The sequence below is a fragment of the Phodopus roborovskii genome, unplaced genomic scaffold (genome assembly GCF_943737965.1).
Source record: "Phodopus roborovskii unplaced genomic scaffold, PHOROB, whole genome shotgun sequence".
Classification (NCBI taxonomy): domain Eukaryota; kingdom Metazoa; phylum Chordata; class Mammalia; order Rodentia; family Cricetidae; genus Phodopus; species Phodopus roborovskii.
Window position 1 is genome coordinate 30607225 of NW_026126434.1, and position 12706 is coordinate 30619930.

Genomic DNA, 12706 nt, shown 5'->3' on the forward strand with positions numbered 1-12706 from the left:
AACAAACAAACAAAAAAAAACTACAATGTTTTTCTTTATATGTGGGATATAGCTAAGAGTATATAGATATATCTAAACAAGTGTGCGTTTGTGTGCAGTGTAACAAGAGAGCCTAAATACTGAGGGACTTGAAAGGACTGAACAAAGGTAATTTGACTTGAATTATGAAACAGGATATAAAGCTAATGGTTTTCTAGTTCTAAATCTGTCATGGATTTTCATTTTTAAATTTTTTTTTCTGTGTTGGTGCTAGATAAGTGCTTGAATTATATTTGATAATGATTTTGTAAAATCCAAGATGAATCTCTGCAAGTTCATAATGGCTACTCTAACTGCATAGAATTAAACTGAGATGTAAAACTTCTGTTCTGGCTAATTTCAATGAGTGCCTTTTTTCTGTAATAAATTTCCAAACAATTAAAAATATGAAGAAGACACAGGGGCATGACCCCAGCTGAGGGGTCTCTTCTTCCTCAGGACTGAGCCCAGGCCTAGGGCAGAGGAAGTAGTTGGGAGTGGCCCAAGGTGGCCTGTGCACTCAGGAGAAGCATTCCCATTCTCCAGGTATCGCCTGAGGCCCTGCACATATGTGCCCTCCAGGTAGGTCCTCCATCCCTCAATCCCTCTGCCTCACCAGTCTGTTCCCACTTGTGTCCCTGTGCCAGCATCCTCAGTCCTCAGGTAGTCATTTAGAGCAATGTTATTGTGGGGAACCCCAGAGCAAATTAGCATCCTAACAGCAATCTTTCCTACTACTCTCTTAGATACTAACATACAGGTAATTTTCCATTCCCCTATGACTGTTTTCCTGTTCAGCATATGATGAAGCCTGACCCTGAAAGAGTCCCAGCTGCAGGCTTATCTTAGAGCAACTTACCTTAGAGCAGAACAGCTGCATCCTGCTGGGAAGGGCATTCTGCCTCCCTCACTTCCTCCCTTTGGCCCATTCCCTCATTTTTCCACTACTTAAACCCTATGGTTATATTCAATAAACTAGACTTGATCAGAATACTGTCTTGTCTCCATCTCTCGGGTCGCTTGTCCCCTCATTCTCCCTCCCTCTCTTAGGATCCCCTACCCCGAAGGCGGCCAGGCATGTAATCATGTAATCTTTGCTGTTGTTTTAAATTTTTTTTTATTTTACATATCGATCCCAGTTTACTCTCCCTCCCTCCTTCTTTCCTTCTCTCCCACCCTCCCATGCCCCCCACCTTCCCCTCCCATCCCCCCCCATCCCACATGTAGGGTGATGCCTTCCAGGAGGGGTCATCTAAATCTGTCAAGTCATTTGGAGTAGGGACTAGGCCTTCCCTCCTGCCTATAGGTTGAGTATCCCTCCATGGGGAATGAGCTCCCAAAGTCCTTTTGTGCACCAGGGATACATCCTGGTTCCAATGTCCAAGGTCCCTTAGACTGCCCAGGCATTCTGAGACCTGGATGTTTAGATATATCCATATACTCTTAGCTATATCCCACATATAAAGAAAAACATTGTATTTTTTTTTTTTTTTTTTTGAGATTGTGAGCTCGGTTAATAGTATACATTCTAAATCCATCTGTTTTCCTGAATATTTTGTGATTACATTGTTTAGAGCTTCAAATGGTATCCCATTTCATGTGTATACCAGATTTTCATTATCTATTTATCTGTCGATAGACAACTGGGTTAAATCCAATTCTTTGCTCTAGTGAATAAAGCAGCAATAAGCACTGGGTGCAAATAACTCACCAGTGGGGGGCAGACTTCTGCCCAGAAGTAAAGTACCAGCGTCATATGCTAGTCCTACATTCTTAGCTGTGCCTGGGATGGAACAAATGACCACTAATATTTTTAGTGTGTTTAGTATCTCTGGCCTTCATGAAAATGCAGATTAAACTACTTAGAAGGGCTGGAGAGTTGGCTCAGAGGCAAGGAGCACTCTGCTGCATACAAGAAACAGATCTAAGCTTCAAAGACAGACATTATCTCAGGGTAAAGGGTTGGGAAAAGATCTTCCAATCAAATGGACCCAAGAAGCAAACAGGTGTGGCTATCCTAATATCTAATAAGTTAGACTTCAAAATCAATCAAAAGAGATGAAAACGGTCATTTTGTATTCGTCACAGGAGAAATCCATCAGCACAAAGTCTCAATTCTGAATATCTATGCCCCAAATACAAAGGCACCCACATTCGTAAAAGAAACGCTACTAAAACTCAAAGCTCAGGTAGAACCTCACACACTTATAGTGGCAGTCTTCAACACCCTACTCTCATCACTAGACAGGACCAGCAGTCAGTGTAGGACCCTGCATGGACCCCCTGAGGCAATCCTGAAGCTGTTGGCTGGAACTCCTTGCCCCAAGGCTGTTGTTGGTAGTCTTCTTGTTTTTTTGGTAACACACACCTCGTGACCATATGTGCCTCACAGGGAGGTGCTAAGCCTAAAATTCCTGTAATTTTCCACTGTGCTGTAAGTCAGTATTTAAGCCTGTTCCATCCCCTCAATAAACGGTATTCAGCATTTGGCGTTCCGACATTGCCATTAAACGAATGACCGGCTGTCTTGTCTTTATTTCAATCTCTATGTCTTCCCCGGATTCGTGGAACAGATGGTAGCATGGGCGCTACAAGTCAGAAACTTAACAAGGAAACAAAAGAACTAACAGAAGTTATGTCTCAATTGGGTTTAACAGACATGTATGGAACATTCCATCCAAACACAAAAGATCCTTCTCTAAAATCGACCACATACTAGGCAACATAATAAACCTCAACAGATATAAATAATCTAAGCGAACTGAAGGCACCCGCAGAGGAAGCGCCCAAGGCAGCCTTACTAAGGCTGGTGGTGTGAGTGCCTGAGGGGACCGCCCCCCCCCCCCTTGTTAGTCCTGGTCAGGGTCAGCTGTTTTCTAGAGCCAGCATCCCTGAGATTGCGCAGCTTCAGGGCCAACCTCAGACTTGGGACCCGTGCAACTCCAGACTTGGGGACGTGGAAGGACGTTAACTCCGACCCGACCTGGAGTCACTCACTGCCCTCGCTCTGGTTGTTGAAGCCCAGCAGGGTCCTCAGGTTAACTTGGTCAATCTGCTTGCTGTCCTTGGCTCCCCCAATACTCCAGCCCCTCCCACCCCATCCATGCCACCCGTGGCTCCATCTTTGGATTCTCCACATCGCTGTAGAAGCGCAGGAACTGCTTCTTGTCTATGTATCCGACGATATGGACCAGGGCTCCCTGAGGCCGGTCTGGGATTCGATGGTGTGGAAATACCATCGAGTGCGAGCCTGGGGGCGTCGGGCGTTGAGACCCCGACCTCCTCTCGGGACCCCGGGCAGGTGCACTGCTGGGAGGGGAGCGGGACGACCGGCTCCGGACCCGGGTGGGGAAGGGGCGGGAGGGTCTGGCCGGGCGTTGCGGGGATGCGGCTTCTCGGTCCCACCCCTGCCCTCCGCACAGAGGCCATTTCCCTCCCACTCACCCCCGCGCGGGTCTGGGTCGCAGCCAGTGAGGCCGACAGCAGCAGGAGCAGCGTGCGCGGTGCCACTGCCCCCATCTCAGATCTGGGCGTTCGGGGTCTGCGTGGACTTTACAACCGGCGCCCGCTGCCTGCGGCCACGCTGGTTGATTCTCCAGGATCTCTACCCCACCCAGCGCTGGGCCTCCCCACCGCAGACCTCGCCTGGGAACCAAGACTTTATCTGGAGCACTAACTATGTGCTATGGGACACAGTGCTATTTGTCTTGTGTCGCTGAGTCTGGAATTGAGGAGGGGCCTCTGGAATGAGGATCTCATTTCTTCATCTCCTCCCACCTTCCCCTCCTCCTGCGCTTCCTGTACCAAGTCTGGAGTCTTCTGGGAGAAATCACACCCCAGAGACTAGACTAGGATGACAACAGTGGACAGGCCTGGCAATGCGGGAGAGGGATAGATTTCCCCCTCCCTTTTATGTTTTATTTATTTCCTTAAAAAAAAGTATATTTACCGTGAGTGCATGTCTCTGTGTATAGCCATGTTCTGCCCACACACACCTGTGGGGGTCAGAAAACAACTTGCAGAACCCAGTCCTCTCCTACCACGTGGGTCCTTAGGATGGAAGGCAGATGGTCAGGGTTGCTGGCAAGCTCCATAGGTTTCCTCTTCAAAGCTAGAAGAGTTGGCCCACAAATACCATAGAGACCTGGTTCCTGTGTTCACCTGCAAGAGCAGGTCACATGCCAAGCAATTGAGTTTGGGCTCTTCACAATGTGTCTAAACAGACTTTACTTACAAAACGCCCAGTGTTTCTTTTCAAAGGGAGCAAAATTGCCTCCGGATTGTTGGGTTTTACAGTGCTCCGGTCATTCACAGATGGGAGATTATGTGGATCCAGGACATTGTCTCAGGACAGTAGACTTCTCCATGGGAAAGTGAAACCCTGTGGGTGGTGAATCCAGCACTATACTGAAACTTATTTACACTTTGTGTTTCCCTAGTGCACACACTTGTCCAAGAACGCTTAATTAATTAATCTCAGAAAGAAATGAACTATATAAAAATAGCACTTAAATTTCTGTGAATCCCTAATTCTGTCAGAATGCCTGACCTGTACCATCCTCACAATTGTGGTGCTGTGAGCTGACAGATGGGCTGGTGAGAGAAGGGACAGTGGATCTGATAACTGAGTTGGCTCCAGAGTTCCTCAAGCCTGAGCAATGTGCATACTGGACAAGAGGTTGGATCTTGTCCTTGGTGGGGTGGGTTGGTGGCCAGGTGGTAAATTTCAATGATGCAGGTCTCTTATTTCTGGGATTTATTGATTTGTCCTTGTAAAATTTCAGTTACCAACTGGTTACTAAAAACAGGAACCGAGAGAAAGAGAGAGAGAGAGAGAGAGAGAGAGAGAGAGAGAGAGAGAGAGAGAGAACACCAAAACCTAACCACTAGACCACCAGGGAGTGACTAAAAGCAGAGGCTGAAGGCAGAGGCCAATAGGGACTAGTGTGCAGAAAGTCACATGACAGCACAGTATGTCACAGTGTGCTCCAACCAGAGCTGGAGAAACTAGTCACCTAAAGGTTCAAGTGTCCACAGCAGCCCTGCTAGCTTCTGCAGTTCTAGGCATTGCCTGTTCTACAAATTACACACATGAGAAGCTATGTAGATTTCCAGGGAAAACTCAAGTCTACTTTTTTATCTAAATTAACATAAAGAGAGGTTCTTGGGCAGTTCTGTGTTAAATCTGAATGTAAAGGATGCATGGTTAGGCTCTGAAGATGTGTTCATTAAAAATCCATGAAATAGGGGCTGCGGAGATGGTTCTGCAATTCAGTTTGGTGACTCACAACTGTCTGACACTGTAGCGCTCCAGGACCCAACTTCTTCTGGCCACTCTGGACGACAGGCAATGCCTTTTCTGGGCCATTCTGGGTAAACCAGATAGATAGGTCTGTGTGATTAAAAAAAAAAAAAAAAAAAAAAAAAAAAGAAAGAAAGAAAGAAAGAAAGAAACACACACATACACGTAGGCAAATACTTTTTACAATTTTTAAAATTTAGATAAAATCTCATTTTAAATATCAACCCAAATTCCCTCTCCTCCTATGGCAAACACTTTTATACATATTAAAGAAATAAATAGATCATTAAAACTTTTATAGCTTGGCCTGGTGGCACATGTCTTTGCTCCCAGCCCTCAGGAAGCAGAGGCTGATGGGACTCTGTTATTGCAAATTCTTTGTATTTGGTTCTTTTTGAGTGCTCCTCCATCTTCCCAGTCCTCCTCTCTGTCTAATCATTAGAGAAAATGAAAGAGTGTGACAACCCACTCTCTCTGGATGCTGTAGTAGTGATCCATTGCTGCATATGTACCACTCAAAGATCACCAGCTGAAGACATGAGCTATGCACCACCCCCTCTCTGTGTGTGGCAGCCAAGCATCCAGGATAGCTGTTCCACCTGCACACACTGGGATTAAAGGAGTGGCTACTATAGGGCTTCTTTGAGAGATTTACACAATGTGTATTTTGGCCACATTCACCCCCATGCACCCTACAACTTCTCCCAGATCTACTTCAATTTCCCTTCTTTCTTTCTCCCTCTGTGTGTTCTTTTAATATTTCCTTTCTTTTTTAGAAGCTGCACCCTCACTGCCGAGGTTCTGGCCCCTGGTTCTGCTGCCTCTTCATCTTTGTTCCCAGAGCCCTAAGAGCAGAGGTGCTCTTGTAAACATTGGCTGGGGCTAGGCACCCCATGACCAATAACCACATTTTGACTAGTTGTGGCTTTCTGTCGTGATCTTGGTCAGTGAGAGCTATACATATTTGTGAAAATAAGGATAAATATTTTAACCTTAGCCCTTACCTACCCTAGCCCTCTGCATCGGTTACCTCAGGGATTCTTTGCTAGGGCTGAGAGGAGATAGGATCAGTGCAGCACTGGCAAAAATTTGAGAACAGAAACTTTTCAAAACCATCCGGGAGTGCCAGGTAGTAAAGTTAAAAGGGCCAGAAAGTCTTGCATCTCTCTTGAGGTGAAGGCTATCGCTGGGTGCACACCTGGGTCCCCTTAGCAAGTTTGTCTTGTGATCTCAAACCCAGTCTCCAGAAAGAGACTGAGGAAGGGGAGAAGGGAGAGGGAAGGTGGAGGGAGCGGGATAGGAGAAAGGGTGTACTTTCAAAATAAGGCGAAGACTTGGATGGCAATAGCACTGGGTAGCCACCTCCCCTCATGTGTTTTCCAGGTTGCCATCTCCTTCAACACCCTAAACACTTGTCAGAAAGTGAGCTGCTGTGCAGGGCACAGGGCTTTTATTTCCGTTGCACCAAGGAGAAGTAGTGAGCAGTCCTGGCTTTGCGCAACTTCTTTTAAAAGGAGTGTGTGTGGGCGGGGCGGGGGTGGGGAGCAGGGAAGTCGAGCATTTGCTTAACAAGCGTTTAGGGAAGTAAACCTTCCTGGGAAGGTCCACACCCTGAAATAACAGACATTCTGCCAGTCACCACAAGGAGAAAGAACCTGCTATTGAGAGTTCTGTTCTGTACCTTATTTGGTGTTTGGTGACTAGTTTCTTGAGTTCTTTGTATATTTTGGAGATCAGCCCTCTGTCAGATGTAGAGTTGGTGAAGATCTTTTCCCTTTTGGTCTTGTCAACTGTGTCCTTTGCCTTACAGTAGCTTCTCAGTTTGAGGAGGTCCCATTTATTAATTGTCGATCTCAGTGTCTGTGCTACTGGAGTTATGTTCAGGAAGAAGTCTCCTGTACCAATTTGTTTAAGGGTACCTCCCACTTTCTCTTCTAAGAGGTTCAGTGTGGCTGGATTGATGTTGAGGTCTTTGATCCATTTAGACTTGAGTTTTGTGCATGGCCATAGACATGGGTCTGTCTGCAGTCTTCTACACAGCATCATCTTGTTGTGCCAGCACTATTTGTTAAAGATGCTTTTCTTTTTTCATTGTATACTTTTAGCTGTTTTGTCAAAAATCAGGTGTTCTCAGTGTGTGGGTTAATATCAGATTGATTCCATTGGCCTACCTGTCAATTTTTGTGCCAATACCAGGCTGTTTTCAGGACTATAGCTCTATAGTAGAGCTTGAAGTTGTGGATGGTGATGCCTCCTGAAGTTTTATTGTACAGGGTTGTTTTGGCTATCCTGGGTCTTTTGTTTTTCCATATAAAGTTGATTATTATCCTTTCAAGGTCAGTGAAGAATTGTGTTGGAATTTTGATGGGGATTGCATTGAATCTGTAGATTGCTTTTGGCAAGATTGCCATTTTTACTATGTTTATCCTACCAATAGAGGAAATCAAAAAGGCTGAAAGACACTTAAGAAAGTGTTCAACATCCTTTGCTATCAGGGAAATGCAAATCAAAACAACTCTTACTCCTGCCAGAATGGCTAAAATTAGAAACACCAATGACAGTTTACACTGGAGAGGATGTAGAGAAAGGGGAACACTTTTCCACTGCTGGTAGGAGTACAAATTTGGACAGCCACTTTGTAAATCAGTATGGCAGGAAAATGGGAATCAGTCTACCACAAGATCCAGCAATTCCACTCTTAGGAATATACCCCAAAGATGCACATTCATACAACAAAGACATCTGTTTAACTATGTTCATAGCAGCATCATTTGTAATTGCCAGAACCTGGAAGCAACCTAGTTGCCCCTCAGCTGAAAAATGGATAAAGAAAAGGTGGCACATTTACACAATGGAGTGCTACTCAGCTGAAAAAAAAAATGGAATTTTGAAATTCACAGGCGAACAGATGGAACTAGAAGAAACCATCTTGAGTGATGTAATCCAAACACAAAAAGACAAACATGGTACGACGTACTCACTCATATATGGATTTTAGACATAGACCAAAGAGTCACCAGCCTACATTGCACACCACCAGAGAAGCTAGGAAACAAGGAGGACCCTAAGAGACATAATTGTCCCCCACAGAAGGGGAAAAGGACAAGATCTCCTGAGCAAATTGGGAGCATGGGTGGAGGGGAGAGGGAGTTAGGAGAAAGAGAAGGTGAGAAGAGGGGAGTGGAGAACATGCGGGAGCAGGAATTTGAGTTCTGGGAAGAATAGAGGAGAACAAGAAAAGAGATACCATAATAGAGGGAGCCACTATAGGTTTAAAGAGAAATCTGGCACTAGGGAAATGTCCATAAAATTACCAGAGTAGTCCCAACTAACAATCTAAGCAATAGTGGAGAGGCTAACTTAAATGTCCTTCCTTAATAATTTTATTGATGACTGCCCCATATGTTATGAGTAGGGTTTTCCCGCCGCTCTGGTCCCACTGCCATGCCAGTCCCAAATAACACACAGAGACTCTGTATTTGATATAATTCTGTAGGCCAGTTACTAGTTTCTTATCGGCTAGATCTGTCTTAAATATTAACCCATTTCTGTTAATCTAAGTACTTCCACGTTGTAAGGAGTAAGGTTTTTCCTCCCGCCGCTGGTCTGGTCCCGCCGCAGCGCCAGCCCCAATTAACACACTGAGACTCTGTATTAGATATAATTCTGTTGGCCTGTTTTTTGTTTCTTATCGGCTAGCTCTGTCTTAATTATTAACCCATTTCTATGTATTTCCACGTGGTTTCACCTACGGGGGAGTGGGGCAGGTGTCTGGTCTCCCCTGTCTCTCCATGCTGACCCCTCCTTACTACTTCCTCTTTCCTCCTTGTCTCCTAATCCCTCCTATCTTCCTTTCCTATTGGCCAACAGTGCTTTATTCATTAACAAGTATGAGAAACATATATACATAATGGCATCTCCCATCATCTCCTCTTTTCTGTCTAAATAAAAAAAAGGGTTTTAACCTTAACATAGCAAAATATATCACACAACAGTTATCAAATAAGAATCACAGTTAATAATATTTAGTTCATTAACATTTAGTAAGATTTAAAGACATATTTTATCATCTATCCTATCTTTGTGAGTCTAAAGTCCTATATGTAACTTATCTTTAATCCTAACTAAGGAAAACTATAACCATAACTATTTGTCTTCAACTCCTTCAAAGACCACAGAAGGATAGTATATAAACTCTAGAAATGACAGAGACATCTTGCCTTGTCAGTGACCTGAAGTTCTTCAGTAACCTTCCATCTTCAGCCCATAGGCCATAGTGTGTCTGGCAGACTCCTCAGCAAAGCAGGAAACTTTAAACTGTCTTCTTGTATTGGCAGTTTGTCAGCCACTTTTCTTTGTGTCCTGCAGACTGTCTGGCAGATTCTTCCATGAAGCAGGAACTCTGTAGCAATGTCAATCTTGAATCAGCAGTCACTTTCTTGTGGGTCCTGCATGTCCAGTTTATACAGCATAAAGCCAAACAGTCCAGACAAGAGCAGTATCTTGTCCAAATGGCTAGTCTTGCCATATTGGGAGCAAACTTCATAACTCCTTTCTTCAAGGTCCATCTTCCTTTCTGATGCAGGTTATGTCTCACTGTCAAGAAAAACCCTAAACCATTTTAAATGCCATATTCTGTAGGTCTTTGAAAGGTTTGAAGAATGCCTATTTATCTCAAATACATGTCTGTATATCTAGAAATCTTAACTAACTTAACTATAAGATCTGACTATCATAGGTACTATCTATAACCTGTACTACATTACACATTGCATTTCTAAATGAGCTATCTAAACACAATACCTAAACAAGAGGAGAAATATACATATCATAAAATTGACCTTAAATTGTATCAATAAATGAAAAATCAATTCCAAAACAAAGTAATCATATCTATACCATAATCCCCTTTTTACCTTTAAAAAGAATTGGCTGTGATCATTAACCATTTATAACCAAGTCCATTTAAATGAAAACAAACATTTATAAACAATATTTGGGAATTTGGGTGTTGTTCTTTCCAAACTACTTCCTGCTGATAGTGGGTGCTGTTATGGGGAATCCTAAGAAGACACAGATATCCTGGCTGTAGTCTGCAAGGCTGCCTTGTCCAAGCTGTTTTGAATGTTGGATCACCAGGAACGCTGTTTCATGGGGTCTGGCTTGAACAAACCACATTAGTCTGGAAGGAATCCACAGCTTTTCATTTTCTGTGGAAACAAAAATAGAAATCCTTTCTATCCTTGAACTGAAATGTTGGAGTCAAAGCATTTTTAAAATATATAAATTGAATTAGTCCAGCAGAATTTCCTTCAACAGTTGTTGTTTCCTCAGCAGTCAAACAATACAAAGACAATATAATACTGTATAGTATCCAGACTCTCTCTGAGCTTTCCATCTTTAAGTGGCTTTATTATTACTCTCTTCTATTTTTTTCATTTTTTGAAACAGAGTATCTCTGTGTAACTTTTATCTGTCCTGGATTTACTCTGCAAACCAGGTTTACTTTGAAATCACAAGATCTGCTTGCCTCTGTCTCTCAAGTGCTGGGATTAAAGGCGTGTGATACCCAGCTGTTCTCTGTCTTTTTAAAACCATTTTTTTCCCAAGCCTACATATTTTTTAAAACACACTGTGAACCTTTAGAGGTTTTTCTTAATATGAATCTGTCTTTACTGTAAATCTTTATCTTTTTCTGGCCACGAGTCTTTCATCTAGTAAACAACAACATTGCTAAAATGAAAATCATAGCTGTGTTAGCCGGTGATTTACTGCCAGCAGTGAGAGCTGTGTTCACCACCTTGGTCTAAGCTGCCACCCAGCAGCATGCTGTAGGCCTGGAGATGTGGTCACTGCCACCACCAGCTCTCATATACACCAAGAAATTGTTAGCAGTGCTTCTTAAAAGCCATGCAGTTTTTTGCCGCTTATGCTGAGTCAGGAATCCTCCCTTTTAAAGGAGCCACGAGAATATCTGCTTGTTTCTCGCAAAGCAGAGTGCAACCCAGGAAAATGCTGTTACCAAGAAACCTTGCTTGTCTCTGTTCTTTTGTTTCTAAAACCCTTTTTAAGCTTTTGTTAAATTTTAAGTGGAAGTTCTTATTAGCCACGTGGGTGCCATTTGTAAGGAGTAGGGTTTTTCCTCACACCGCCGGTCTTGTCCTGCCGCCGCCGCGCCAGCCCCAATTAGCACACAGAGACTCTGTATTTGATATAATTCTGTTGGCCAGTTACTTGTTTCCTATTGGCTAGCTCTGTCTTAATTATTAACCCATTTCTATGTATTTCCACGTGGTTTCCTTACCGGGGAGCCGGCATTCTGCTTTCTCCGGTCTCTCCATCTTGACCCCCCCCTTACTACTTCCTCTTTCCTCCTTGTCTCCTAGTCCCTCCTATCTTCCTTTCCTATTGGCCATCTCCCATCACCACATGGTCTTATCTTGCCAGAGAGAGGGGCTGGTGTTCTACCCTGTAGTCCTCCATCTTGGATCTCCTCCCTACTTCTTCCTCTCTTCTCCTTGTCTCCTAGTCCTGCCTATCATCCTTTCCTATTGGCCAACAGTGCTTTATTCACTAATCAATAAGAGAAACATATTTACAGAATGACATCTCCCATCATCTCCTCTTTTCTGTCTAAAATAAAAACAAGGGTTTTTCCTTAGCATAGCAAAATATATCACACAACAGTTATCAAATAAGAATTACCGTTAACAATATTTAGTCCATTAACATTTAGCAAGATTTAAAGAAAATAGTCCATCATCTATCCTATCTTTGTGAGTCTAAAGTCCTATATGTAACTTATCTTTAATCCTAACTATGGAAAACTATAACCATAACTATCTGTCTTCAACTCCATCAAAGACCACAGAAGGATAATATATAAACTCTAAAAATGACAGAGACAACTACCCTGGTCAGTCACCCGAAGTTCTTCTGTAATCTTCCATCTTCAGCCCATAGGCCATAGTGTGTCTGACAGACTCCTCAGCAAAGCAGGAAACTTTAAACTGTCCTCTTTTATTGGCAGTTTGTCAGTCACTTTTCTTTGTGTCCTGCAGACTGTCTGGCAGACTCTTCCATGAAGGAGGAACCCATAGCAATGTCCATCTTGTATCAACAGTCACTTTCCTATGGGTCCTACATGTCCAGTTTATACAGCATAAAGTCAAACAGTCCAGACAAGAGCAGTATCTTGTCCAAATAGCTAGTTTTGCCATATTGAAAGTAAACTCCATAACAAGTTTCTTTAATGTCCATCTTCCTTTTTGGTGCAGGTGGTGTTGCCAGGAGCAGTTATGTCTCACTGTCAAGGAAAACCCTAAACCATTTTAAATGCCATGTTTTGTAGGTCTATGAAAGGTTTCAAGAATGCCTATTTATCTC

The 12706-nt window shown here is 43.4% G+C and overlaps 1 protein-coding gene and 1 pseudogene across 1 annotated transcript in view; both read right to left on the minus strand.

Annotated features, from left to right (window-relative positions):
- The window catches only part of Trim39 (tripartite motif containing 39), a 99809-nt gene that overhangs the window by 58321 nt on the left and 28782 nt on the right, over window positions 1-12706 (minus strand). The window lies entirely within an intron of this gene.
- On the minus strand, window positions 3008-3537 carry LOC127224411 (H-2 class I histocompatibility antigen, Q10 alpha chain-like; annotated as a pseudogene).